Source organism: Gekko japonicus, unplaced genomic scaffold, assembly GCF_001447785.1.
Source record: "Gekko japonicus isolate JY-2015 unplaced genomic scaffold, Gekko_japonicus_V1.1 scaffold413, whole genome shotgun sequence".
In the NCBI taxonomy this organism is placed as follows: Eukaryota; Metazoa; Chordata; class Lepidosauria; order Squamata; family Gekkonidae; genus Gekko; species Gekko japonicus.
In genome coordinates this window covers 334,641-345,522 of record NW_015161416.1, presented here as the reverse complement: position 1 = coordinate 345,522, position 10,882 = coordinate 334,641, and positions in this window count along the sequence as shown.

Here is a 10,882-nt window from a genome sequence, read left to right as displayed (position 1 = left end):
AGCAGGGACTTCCATTTCTCAGAACCCACCCTGTGAAGCTACCATTTTCTCCAGGAGGACTGATCTCTGTGCTCTGGAATTAAGTTTTCTTTCTGGGAGAACTCCAAGCCATACCTTAAGGCTGGGAATAGGGGCATAAATTACAGGGGGGCAGGGGGGCTCAAGCCTCTGGGATGTCCCCAGAGGGGAGGCTATGCCCCCAAATTGCCAGGTAGCATCATGAAGCTGCTTAGGTTTAAATTGTGCAGTCTCATCCTCTCCACTCACACAGAGTGCCAACTCCACTTTCTTTCTCTGGGACTTGGGGACATTTACTTGCCACACAGGAGCACTCCTTCACTGCCTTGCCTCATTTTTTTTTCTTGGAATCTTTGTAAGTTCTGCCTAAAACCCCTACTTTCAACCGTGGAACACTGAAACAGACAACATACCAGAAGTTAAGGAAATTTTGGTATCCTGGGACTTTCAGCTTTAGCAAAAAAGAAACAGAAGGGGTGGGAATATTTCTGTCTGGCTATGTGAGTTGGGGGAACAGAGGCCTGTGGCTCAAATGTTGGAAGTTAAGGTGATTTGGGTATCCTGAGACTTGCAGCTTCAGAGAAAAAGAAATGGAAGATATGAGAGTAGTAGGGTTACCAAACCCCCCCCCGGGGGGCGGAATTCCCCCCGGTTTCGAGCCCCGATTCCCACTCCTGCGGAATCGGGGCCCGGGGGAAACCCCACCCCTGCGCGCCGGAAGTGACGTCACACGCTGGGCGGGGCCACGCCATTTGAGGGGAAAACAAAGAGTTTGAGGGGAAAACAAATGGCGTGGCCCCACCCCCATTGCGCGCGCACATCCCCAGCCGGCTCCCGGAGCAACAGGACGCTCCCCCGCCGGTAAGGATTTCTGATTTGGCAACCCTAGGGAGTAGCCATGTTTTTTAAATCTCTAAGTATCTGTACATGAGGGGGAAGGAGATAAAGCTGGTACACCAAATACAGAAAATGAGGTGATTATTGAATCCTGGACCCTACTTCAACCAAACAAATGGTCCCATAATTTCAGGTCAGGGCATCAGAGAAGCCAGTTTTTACTGTGGATTTACTGTGGATTCTGAGTATCTACTATGTGAGTGGTGAACATAAGAACATAAGAGATGCCTATGTTGGATCAGGCCAAAGGCCCATCCAGTCCAACACTCTGTATCCCACAGTGGCCAGAAATACCAGTGCCATCAGGAGGTCCACCAGTGGGGCCAGGACATTAGAAGCCATCCCACTGTTGACCCCCCCCCAAGCACCAAGATGACAGAGCATCACTTGCCCCAGAGTCCCTATCTATACCTTGTGGCTAATAGCCACTGATGGACCTCTGCTCCATATGCTTATCTAATTCCCTTTTGAAGCCGTCCATGCTTGTAGCCGCCACCACTTCCTGTGGCAGTGAATTCCAAGTGTTAATCTCTCTTTGGGTGAAGAAGTACTTCCTTTTATCCGTTCTAACCCGACCGCTCTGCAGTTTCATGGAGTGCCCACGAGTTCTTGTATTGTGAGAAAGGGAGAAAAGTACCTCTTTCTCTACCTGCTCTTTCCCATGCATAATCTTGTAAACCTCAATCATGTCACCCCTCAGTCGTCGTTTCTCCAAGCTAAAGAGCCCTAAGCGCCTTAACCTTTCCTCATAGGGAAAGTGTTCCAACCCTTTTATCATTCGAGTTGCCCTTTTCTGCACTTTTTCCAAAGCTATAATATCCTTTTGTGCAGTTGTTAGAGGGTTGGCCTAAGACTGGGGAGACCAGAGTTCAAATCCCCACTTAGCCACGAGGCATACCCTGTGACCTCGGGCCAGTCACACACTCTCAACCTAACCTGCTTCATTGGTTGGTTGTAAGGAAAAGAGAGAGGGGGAGGAAGGATTTCCTTTCATATACAAATTAAATTCTCAGTGAAGAAATTTGTGACATCTTTCCTTTCCTCTTACAGAGTCCTCTTTGACTGAGATTCAGACTATTATGAGTGGGGAAAATTGTATTTTAAAAACCACATGATTAATTGCTAATGGGCATATGTTTTTGAAAATATAAATAATTTAATATAGATTACTAAGTGTGGGTGGGCCCGGACCAGGTTTAGCCCTGTGTCCCCTCCCAGAAATTGAGACGTCTATGACTCTGGATGGGAACCCCACCAGCAGAGGCTACCAAAATCAGAAGGGAAGTATGGCAAGTCAATTGCAGTTGATTTAGATGCTCATGATCTCTTGTGCCAGGTGTGGAGAAGTATAGAGAGTCTTTGAAGTGAAGCACCAGGAAAGAGCAAAAAAACTCTGTTTAAGGTCTATTAAATACATGGACCGAAACGAACCAAACAGAATGTCTCTCCAAAGCAAAGATCATAAACCCAATAATTAATATCTACCAACATCATGAATCATTCAATAAGAGAACTGCGCAGGAAAAACCAGTGCAACAGTACCAATGTCTGGTGCGTGGTTAATCCCATTACCCAGCCACCCAATCCTTTAAAAAGGTGTATGTGGGATTTAGCCATCAAATCACAACCATAAAAAGAAGTAGAATGGGCAGAATTGGCTGAGTCAACAGCAATGATAGGAACGTTCTTCGCACGAAGTATGTTGATTAAGAAAATGGTGATATTTGTTGCAGAAAATGCCAACAGTGACTGATGCCTCCCTTCTGTTCCCAAAAAGCAAGCAGAAGGCAAATTTGAAGGCTAAATCAGGCCAGCCTTTGGTATTTATACGAAAGGCTGTTTTTTTAATGTTGTTGGGGAGGGATAGGAAGGCCCCTACTTGCTCTCTGAGTAGTGCAGCCATCACAAACATGAAGCTTTTTAACTTGTGCCTGAGTAGTTGCCGGCAGACATGCAAAAGAACATACTATCTGCACTGAGGATGCTCCTTTATTCTGCATTGTGAGTCAGCAGCAGAGTAATGGAACTTAGGGTACAGGTGGTCTGGAGACATTACAACTGAGAAGGCAAAATGCAGTCTCCTAAATTGTGCTGACAGCTCAGCATATCTAGTAATTTATTTATTTATTTTTAAAAAAGAATGATATAGGAACACCATAGCACAGTTGGAAGCACGAGACAACACTGAACTGTGCTGATTCTGCACTAGGTTGCATTAATATGGTAGTGTGGTAATGTTTCTGCGGCAGCCACTGCCATGTGAAAGGGGCAACATCTGTCATTACTTATTCAAAGGCGCTTCAGACAGAATGATATTTTTACATGGAAAGCCCTGTCACGTAAGATATAGTATGCAACCTACACAGCCATTATTACGTGTGACTATTGCATACAGAACAGCTGCGGTGGCTCAAGTGGTTAAGACGCTGAACTTCAGGCTGTGGAAGGTCAGTAGTTCAGCAGTTCGAGACCCGGGTGCCGCAAGACGGAGTGAGCTCCCGTCTCTAGTTCCAGCTCCTGCCAACCTAGCAGTTCGAAAGCAAGAAATTGCAAGTAAATAAATAGGTACCACTTCGGTGGGAAGGTAACAGCATTCCGTGCGCCTTGGTGTTTAGTCGTGCCGGCCACATGACCACGGAAACGTCTTCGGACAGCGCTGGCTCTTCGGCTTTGAAACGGAGATGAGCACCGCAACCCTAGAGTTGGATTTGACTGGCTTTCGAGCAAGGGAACCTTTACCTTTACCTTTTATTGCATACAGACAAGTAGGGCTAATTCCTGGTGTTACTGGCCTTCTCTAAATGTGAGGACGTTCCTGACAGTCTTGTCATATTTTGATGCACAGACTGGTCAATTGTTTATTTTACTCCTCTTTTGCTGGCACATGAAGGCCTGCAAAAATCCAGTGGTGGTCTCTTGCCCAAGGACCCTTAAGCCTAGATGGCTCCAAAACAGAATTAGTCAAATCACAAATGACAAGGCTATTTGTTAAATAGTGGGTTCCATGGATGAGCAGACCTCAAGTCTAGTGATCAGCTCTACTTTATTAGTGATTTCAGCAAGGACAAGACTAAACTCCAGGGCTATAGCCCTGTTTAAATAGCATGCAATTGCCACACCTAAACACACCCCACTCCCAATAGGCTATTTACATAACATTACTTCTTGATTGGTTCCTGCCAGAGTCTGGTGGGCTATTGTTCTTGGACTCTAAGCTCAGCCAGTGTCTGGTAGAACAGTCCTGGGATGTTTCAGTTCCAATATATAACACAATTGCTATAAGACTTGATAGTTATATGGAACCTCTAAGCTCAAAGGTAATACACTCCTTAGAATAGGGTTGTCTGTCTCCAGGTGGGGCCTGGAGATCGCCCAGAATTGCTTAACAAATTTAGCTTATAGCTCATAATTCATTTCAAGTTCATTGAATGTGGTCATCTATCAATTTATACTAATAATATGACTTTAAACACGTGACTTCTAAAAAAGCAATATAAGACCTATAACAATACATTTTAAGAGCTGTCAGAGTATAACATCTTATTTTTTATACTTTGGCTTTCTCAAATAATAGCTTGTCTTCAGGGCAGCTGCCCCTAATTTAGATTCTGAGTCCTCGTCTGAAGTTTCCGCTTCTTCTTCTTCTTCGCTGCCTTTGGTGCTGCCCTCTTTCTCAGCTTCAACCTCTCCTGATGGACTATGTAGATGCAGAAATTCTCGTGCCTTTTCAACAGAGTCAATTTTTTATTTCCTATCCATAAATTTGAAGATTGTACCTTCAGGAACTCACCATCTGTAGGGGATGTTTTTCTTTTGTAAAAATGTCACCAAGTCTCTGTACTTCCTCCTCTTCTTTTTTATTTCAAATGGGATGTCCTTTAATACTTTTATTTCTTTGCCTTTGATCTTCACCATTTGTCGCTTTGAGAATTTGATCTCTCACTTGTCTTCCAGAGAATCTTATAATCACTTCCCCAGGCAGATTATTTTTTCTTGTAAATTCTGGATATGATTTATAGATCATATCTATTTCGCTTTGTAAAATGTCTGTTTTTATATCTGCCATAGGTCCTAATGCATCACACAGTCTGTTTCAGATTCTCAGATTTTTCTTCAGGAACACCTTGAAATCTTAAGACATAGCTTGCTCTTTCCATTTGTAGCTGCAACAGTTGAGACTCCTCCATCAATCTCTTTTTTCCCATCACCTGTAGTTGTTTTTTAAGCTTTTTAGTATTGGTATTCACTTCTTTTACTTCTTGCTTAGTTTTATCTGGTTTTTTGGCTATTTCAGTCAATTGCAGTCGCTGTGCGTCAAATTTGCTGTGCAGTGCTGTTACTTGTTCCAGCAGGGGTCGCAATGCTTCCGTCAGCATCTTTTGTAACTCCATAGTCATGACCTGTCTAGGGACAGGACTCGCTGGACCAGCAGTTCTGGCAAGAAGTTTTGGTTTTACTTGTTTGTCTTTCTCATCCATTCTCGTGGGCGCCATGTTTGAGATTGTTTACACTTTCTCCAAGTTATCACAATCTCTGATTCTCCCAGCACAGCGTGGTAAGTTCTTAACTGCTTTTATTTTCAGTCACTCTTGCTTCAATGGTCCACCCCCCCCCTTTACTTTACATAAAGTTCACTTAGATTTTTTTCTTATCGGGGAGAGTCTCCCCCCTCACTTTTAAAAGGTGGGTTTCCACTTGATTTTTGGTGATTCTTGCTTAAACTCCAACTCACATTTCAACGCTGGATTTGCTGTTCTTTGCAAATCGCTCGGCCACCAAACACTTGCTCTGGTGTGCGCTTCTAATTCCCATTCGGGACGCTCCGTAGCAGGACCTTCGGAGCATAGAGAAAGCCCCCTTTCGCTGGCAGGGTAGCTGGAGGAAGAGTCTTCTTGCGCCCCATGGCTAGGAGCCTCCTGCAAAGGCTCCCGGGGTGGCGCGGACAATCGTGCCCCCTCCTTACCACGGGCTCTGGCAGTCCTCTCCCAAAGGATCGGGAGAAATGACCCACCATGGTGAATGCCAAAACCGGACCCCATTACAACTCATTTTTAAACTACAGAGATCAGCTTCCCTGCATAAAATGGCACCTTTGGAGGCTAGACTTTATGTCCATCATCTTCAAGACCTCTTGGAGGATGGGAGACATGTCACAAGACTGGAGAAGGGTGATGGTTATCCCAATGACCTTTTCCAATCCTGTGGCCACTGTTGCGTTTTCCAAATTTGCTGGCAAATGGAGTGCAGCACTTTAACAGCATCATCTTTTAAGACTTTGAACAGCTGAAGGACAACTATCGCACATTAACTGGGCTACCCCTTTGCAAGATCTGGCTGTGCAGGAGCTGGGTGGAACTAAAGAAAATAGCAAACAATAGACTGGTAGAGATAATGACCTTGTTAGGAGGCTGCATCCTGACAAGGACTGTAGCTTGCCTCGGTCCACTGGTGACTTGGCTGGTGGGTTTGATAGGATCCGATCAGCAAATGGTTTCCCTCAGCCTCATAATTTGCTAAAAGGCCCAGCCAGCAGACTCCAAGTCATTTTCACTGTGCTGTGCCTTCCCTGAGCCCCTAGTGGCTGCAGTATTTTTTTAATGCATTCCCTGAAAGCAGTATGACCCGGACTTCAGGGCTCTCCAGCTGACTTGGCCATCTCAAATTTTGTCCCCTCAGTCACCCCCCCCCCCCATTGGTGGTCCTGGACAGCAGAGGATAGGACTCATAACAATGGGTTTAAATTAGAGGCAGAAAGGTGCCAGCTGGATTTTAGGGGATTTTTTTATATACAGTAAGAGTAGTTCAGCAGTGGAATCAGCTGCCTAGGGAGGTGGTGAGCTTCCCCTCACTGCCAGTCTTCAAGCAGTGGCTGGACAAACACTTGTCAGGGATGCTCTAGGCTAATCCTGCACTGAGCAGGGGGTTGGACTAGATGGCCTGTATGGCCCCTTCCAACTCTGTGATTATATGAATCCGATCCCAGCTGAGCTCCTTCTCCTCCCCAGATCCAGCTGTCCCCAGGTTCCACTTCCAAATCTCCAAGAACTTCCCTACCCAGAGCTGGTAGCCCTACCTTAGTGTGTTGAACTAGGACTGCAGTGGCCCAAGTTCAAATCCTCACTCTGTTATAATGCTCAGTGGGTCACCTTGGCCTTTTTCCTCTTTATCAAAATAATCCACCTCACAGGATTGTTGTGGAGAATAAAATGGAGGAGGTGCCCAAAATCCCTTGGGAGAACAGTGTGATAGACAGGCAGAGGGACAAAACTTTTTATTTTTTCCCCTGACCACAGGCTCTCAAGCAGAGCAGAAGCCCAAGCCTTGAGTGAGTCAAGGAATCGTGAAAAGAGAGGGGTGGTGGGGAAGGGAAGACTCTGCCTTAACCTATCCTCTCTGTTCTTTCTCAGTCACCTCTCCTCCTCAGCAGAGGTGGCCAGCATAATGATGAGCTTGCAGGGGTAAATCATGCTACAGCAGAGAAGAGATGGGAAGGCAGTCTGGAAAACAGTCCCTTAATCAGTCTGCACCTTGTTCAGCATCCAAACCTAGACACCAGACATATACATATTCAAATCTCATGTTGTCTGGGTGAAGAACGGATGCGTGGCTGCCTCAACTGTTGCCTATTCTGCTATTGAGGGCACTTGTTCAGCCCATACCTTGGGGAGCTAAAAAGGCCTGGGGCAAAAAGCATGGTCTTAGGAAACAAACACTACTGTTGTTGCTGTTGCTGTTGTTAACTTCATTTACACCTCACCTTTGTCCCTGAAACTATGAAAAGTAATTCAAACAGCAAAGACCTTGACTATTACCTTCAGAAACACTCTCATAAAATGAATTCAACTTAAAGGCTCCCATGAGTCCAAAGAATCCGTACCACAGAGACAGGAGGCTGCTTGCCACATCTCTGCATGATTTCCTTCTCTGCTACCCCTGAAGGTGGGAAATTCTGCATCAGGCATGACTGGATAATGCAGTCACTGCTGGCCCAGAATAGTGATACAGCAGAAACCCCACCACAGGTCTGAGCAGGTTACCCACTGCCTCTCTGCATGAATCACTCCTCCAATCAGAAAACATGCTCAGAACAGTGATTCATGCAGAAACCTCAGGGGTGGGATCCTCTGAGAATCAGCAGTGCATACTTTTTAACATTCTAATTAGAAGGTTTTGGGGGTGCAAGAATAAAGTGTGCTTCCAATTTTAATTTAATAAAATGTGACTCAGCCCTTTTTTAAAAAAATAGATTTATATACCGCCCTCCCCTAGTGGGCTCAGGGTGGTGTACAACATGTAAATAATACACTTAACTATTAAAATAACAATTTACACATAAATATTATAAAATATGAGGTCTTTGGGAAATACTGTTTTATAGGAAAAGCTCTGCAGACTTCTTGGACAGGTATGTGTGTGTTGCTACTCGGTATCCCATGGCTAATAATACCACAATGATAATTTGTGGTCATGTTCTCTCTCCTCCCCCTCTTACTAGAATAATATATTAACACATCTGGGAGCAATATTTACAAAGGTGGTAGTATATGGTGGTTCAACATGAAAACCTCAAGTTTTTACATTTTAAATGCCTCCATGTTTCTTCAAGCATGACAACAGGACTCTACTGACCAGTCTCCCTTCTGTATTTCCCTTCTGCATCTCATTATACTATGCTTTGTCAATATAAACAAATGTCTTGCCTTCAGAATAGAAGAAGAAGAGTTGGTTTTATACCCCACCCTTCACTACCTGAAGGAGTCTCAGAGCAGCTTACAATCTCCCCTCCCTTCCCCTCTGAGAGAACTGTGGCTGACCCAAGGTCACCCAGCAGCTGTATGTAGAAGAGTGGGGAATCAAATCCAGTTCTCCTGATTAGAGTCTGCTGCTCTTAACCACTACACCAACTGGCTCTCAGGAATGGTAGAGATTAGGGTTGCCCACTCCGAACTGGTAAATTCCTGGAAATTTGGGGGATACAGCCTGATGAGGGTGCGGTTTGGGGAGAAGATCTCACCAGTTTAATGTCATAGAGTCCACCCTCCAAAGCAGCTATTTTCTCCATGGGACCTGATCTCTGTAACCTGGAGATCAGTTGTGATCCTGGGAGATCTCCAGGCTCCACCTGGAAACTGGCAACCCTCATCAGAGATTAACGTCACAAGCTTACAGCAGTTGCCAGCACTCTTGGCTCTATGAAAGCTAATAAAAACTTAGAGAGTGTAAGGAATAGAATAAATAAATTACAGCACCAACTAAATTTACTCTTAACAAAGGAGACAGGAAAAAAAATAGAAAGGGCAAAACTGTATTATTTTGAAAATGCCAATAAGCGTACAAGATGGCTGGCTTATAAACTAAAAAAAGAGAAAGAAAAAAAGATAATAAAAAAACTTAAAAATGATAAAGGTGAAGGGTTGACGGCACAAAAAGATCATGAGAAAATAAGCCAGGATTTTTACCTAAACTTATATAAGAAATCAGAAATAGCTGAGTCAGATATAGAAGAATATCAGAGGAAATGGGAAAAGAGGAAATTCAACAAAGACCAGGTAGCGATTTTGAATGATAAAATCACAACTTGTGAGATAGCGATGGCAATAAAAGAAGGGGAAAAAGGAAAATCCCCGGGTCCAGATGGAATCCCAATGGAGTTTTATAAGATATTTGAAGAGCAGATAACAGAACCCTTTAAAGAGGTAGTACAAAGCATTCCAAATTCAAATAAAATACCTGCCTCATGGAATGAAGCGGTCATAACGCTTATTCATAAACCGAATTCCGATGATGAAGAAATAAAGAAATAAAGAATTATAGACCCATATCTCTATTAAATACAGATTATAAACTTTATGCAAAGATACTAGCTAACAGATTTAAAAAAGTACTACTAAATATAATTCATAAAGTCCAATTGGGATTCCTTTTTAGTGTTAGGCCGAAAAAACTGCCACTCAGAAGACATTGGCTGGGTTCATTGGCTGCTTTGTGCAGTCCCGGCCAGCGTTCCAAGGGCATTTACATATGGAAGCTGATTGGACTACACTCCATTCCACACCTCAAACTCACCCCCCCCGCAAGGCAGTTGGAATTTTCAGTTGGGAGCAATGTTCCCTCTAAGGTGTGCAGTCTCGTGAGCAGAAATTTTACCCTGTGAGCCAAAAATGGTGCTAGCTTTAAAACTGTGAGCGGGCCGACATTTTTAATTTTTTTTAATTTCAGTGTACAAACAGACAAAACATACAAACATAACATATTAACTATTATCATTTGGATTACAAGCCATATATTTATATTAAACTTATTTATATGGAACATATTTGTATTACTTATATGACTCTTTCAAACTATATTTTAGAAATGATTTTTACATCATAGAGTATGATTTTTACATCATAGAGATTTTAGAAATGATTTTTACATCATACAGTATCATCAAATTCCATTATGGAAAGACATTTAATTTAGCCTCTCTTCTTCCTTTCTCTTTTTTCCAATAATTGAAAACACTGTCAATGTTAATATTATTCCCAGTATTCATATGCAGTTTTATTCTCATTAAGTTCTCCAGGTGATCTGTTTCTAACTGACTTCTTATCTTAGTTTTGATGGCATTCATTAAGCTAAAACCTCTCTCACAATCAGCACTTGAGGCTTGAAAAGTTCCACACACATCCAGAAGAAGATTTAGCTCACTGAATTGTTCTTGTTGTAGTGTAAATGTTAGTAAGTCCTGGAAAGTTTTCATTGCTCCAGTTTTCATCTTCTCTGCAATGATTAATTTGAAATCTGAATACTGCTTATGAAGTTCCTTAGCATATGATCCACCAGGGTCTTTATGTCCCTTCAGTGCGGAATTTGAAACACTTTCTAGGCTTCTCCTATAGACATACACAGAAATCTCAAAGAGGGGTAGTTCCGAGATACACTACCCCTATACATGGAGGTTCCATTTAGCTGCTGTGCTCTG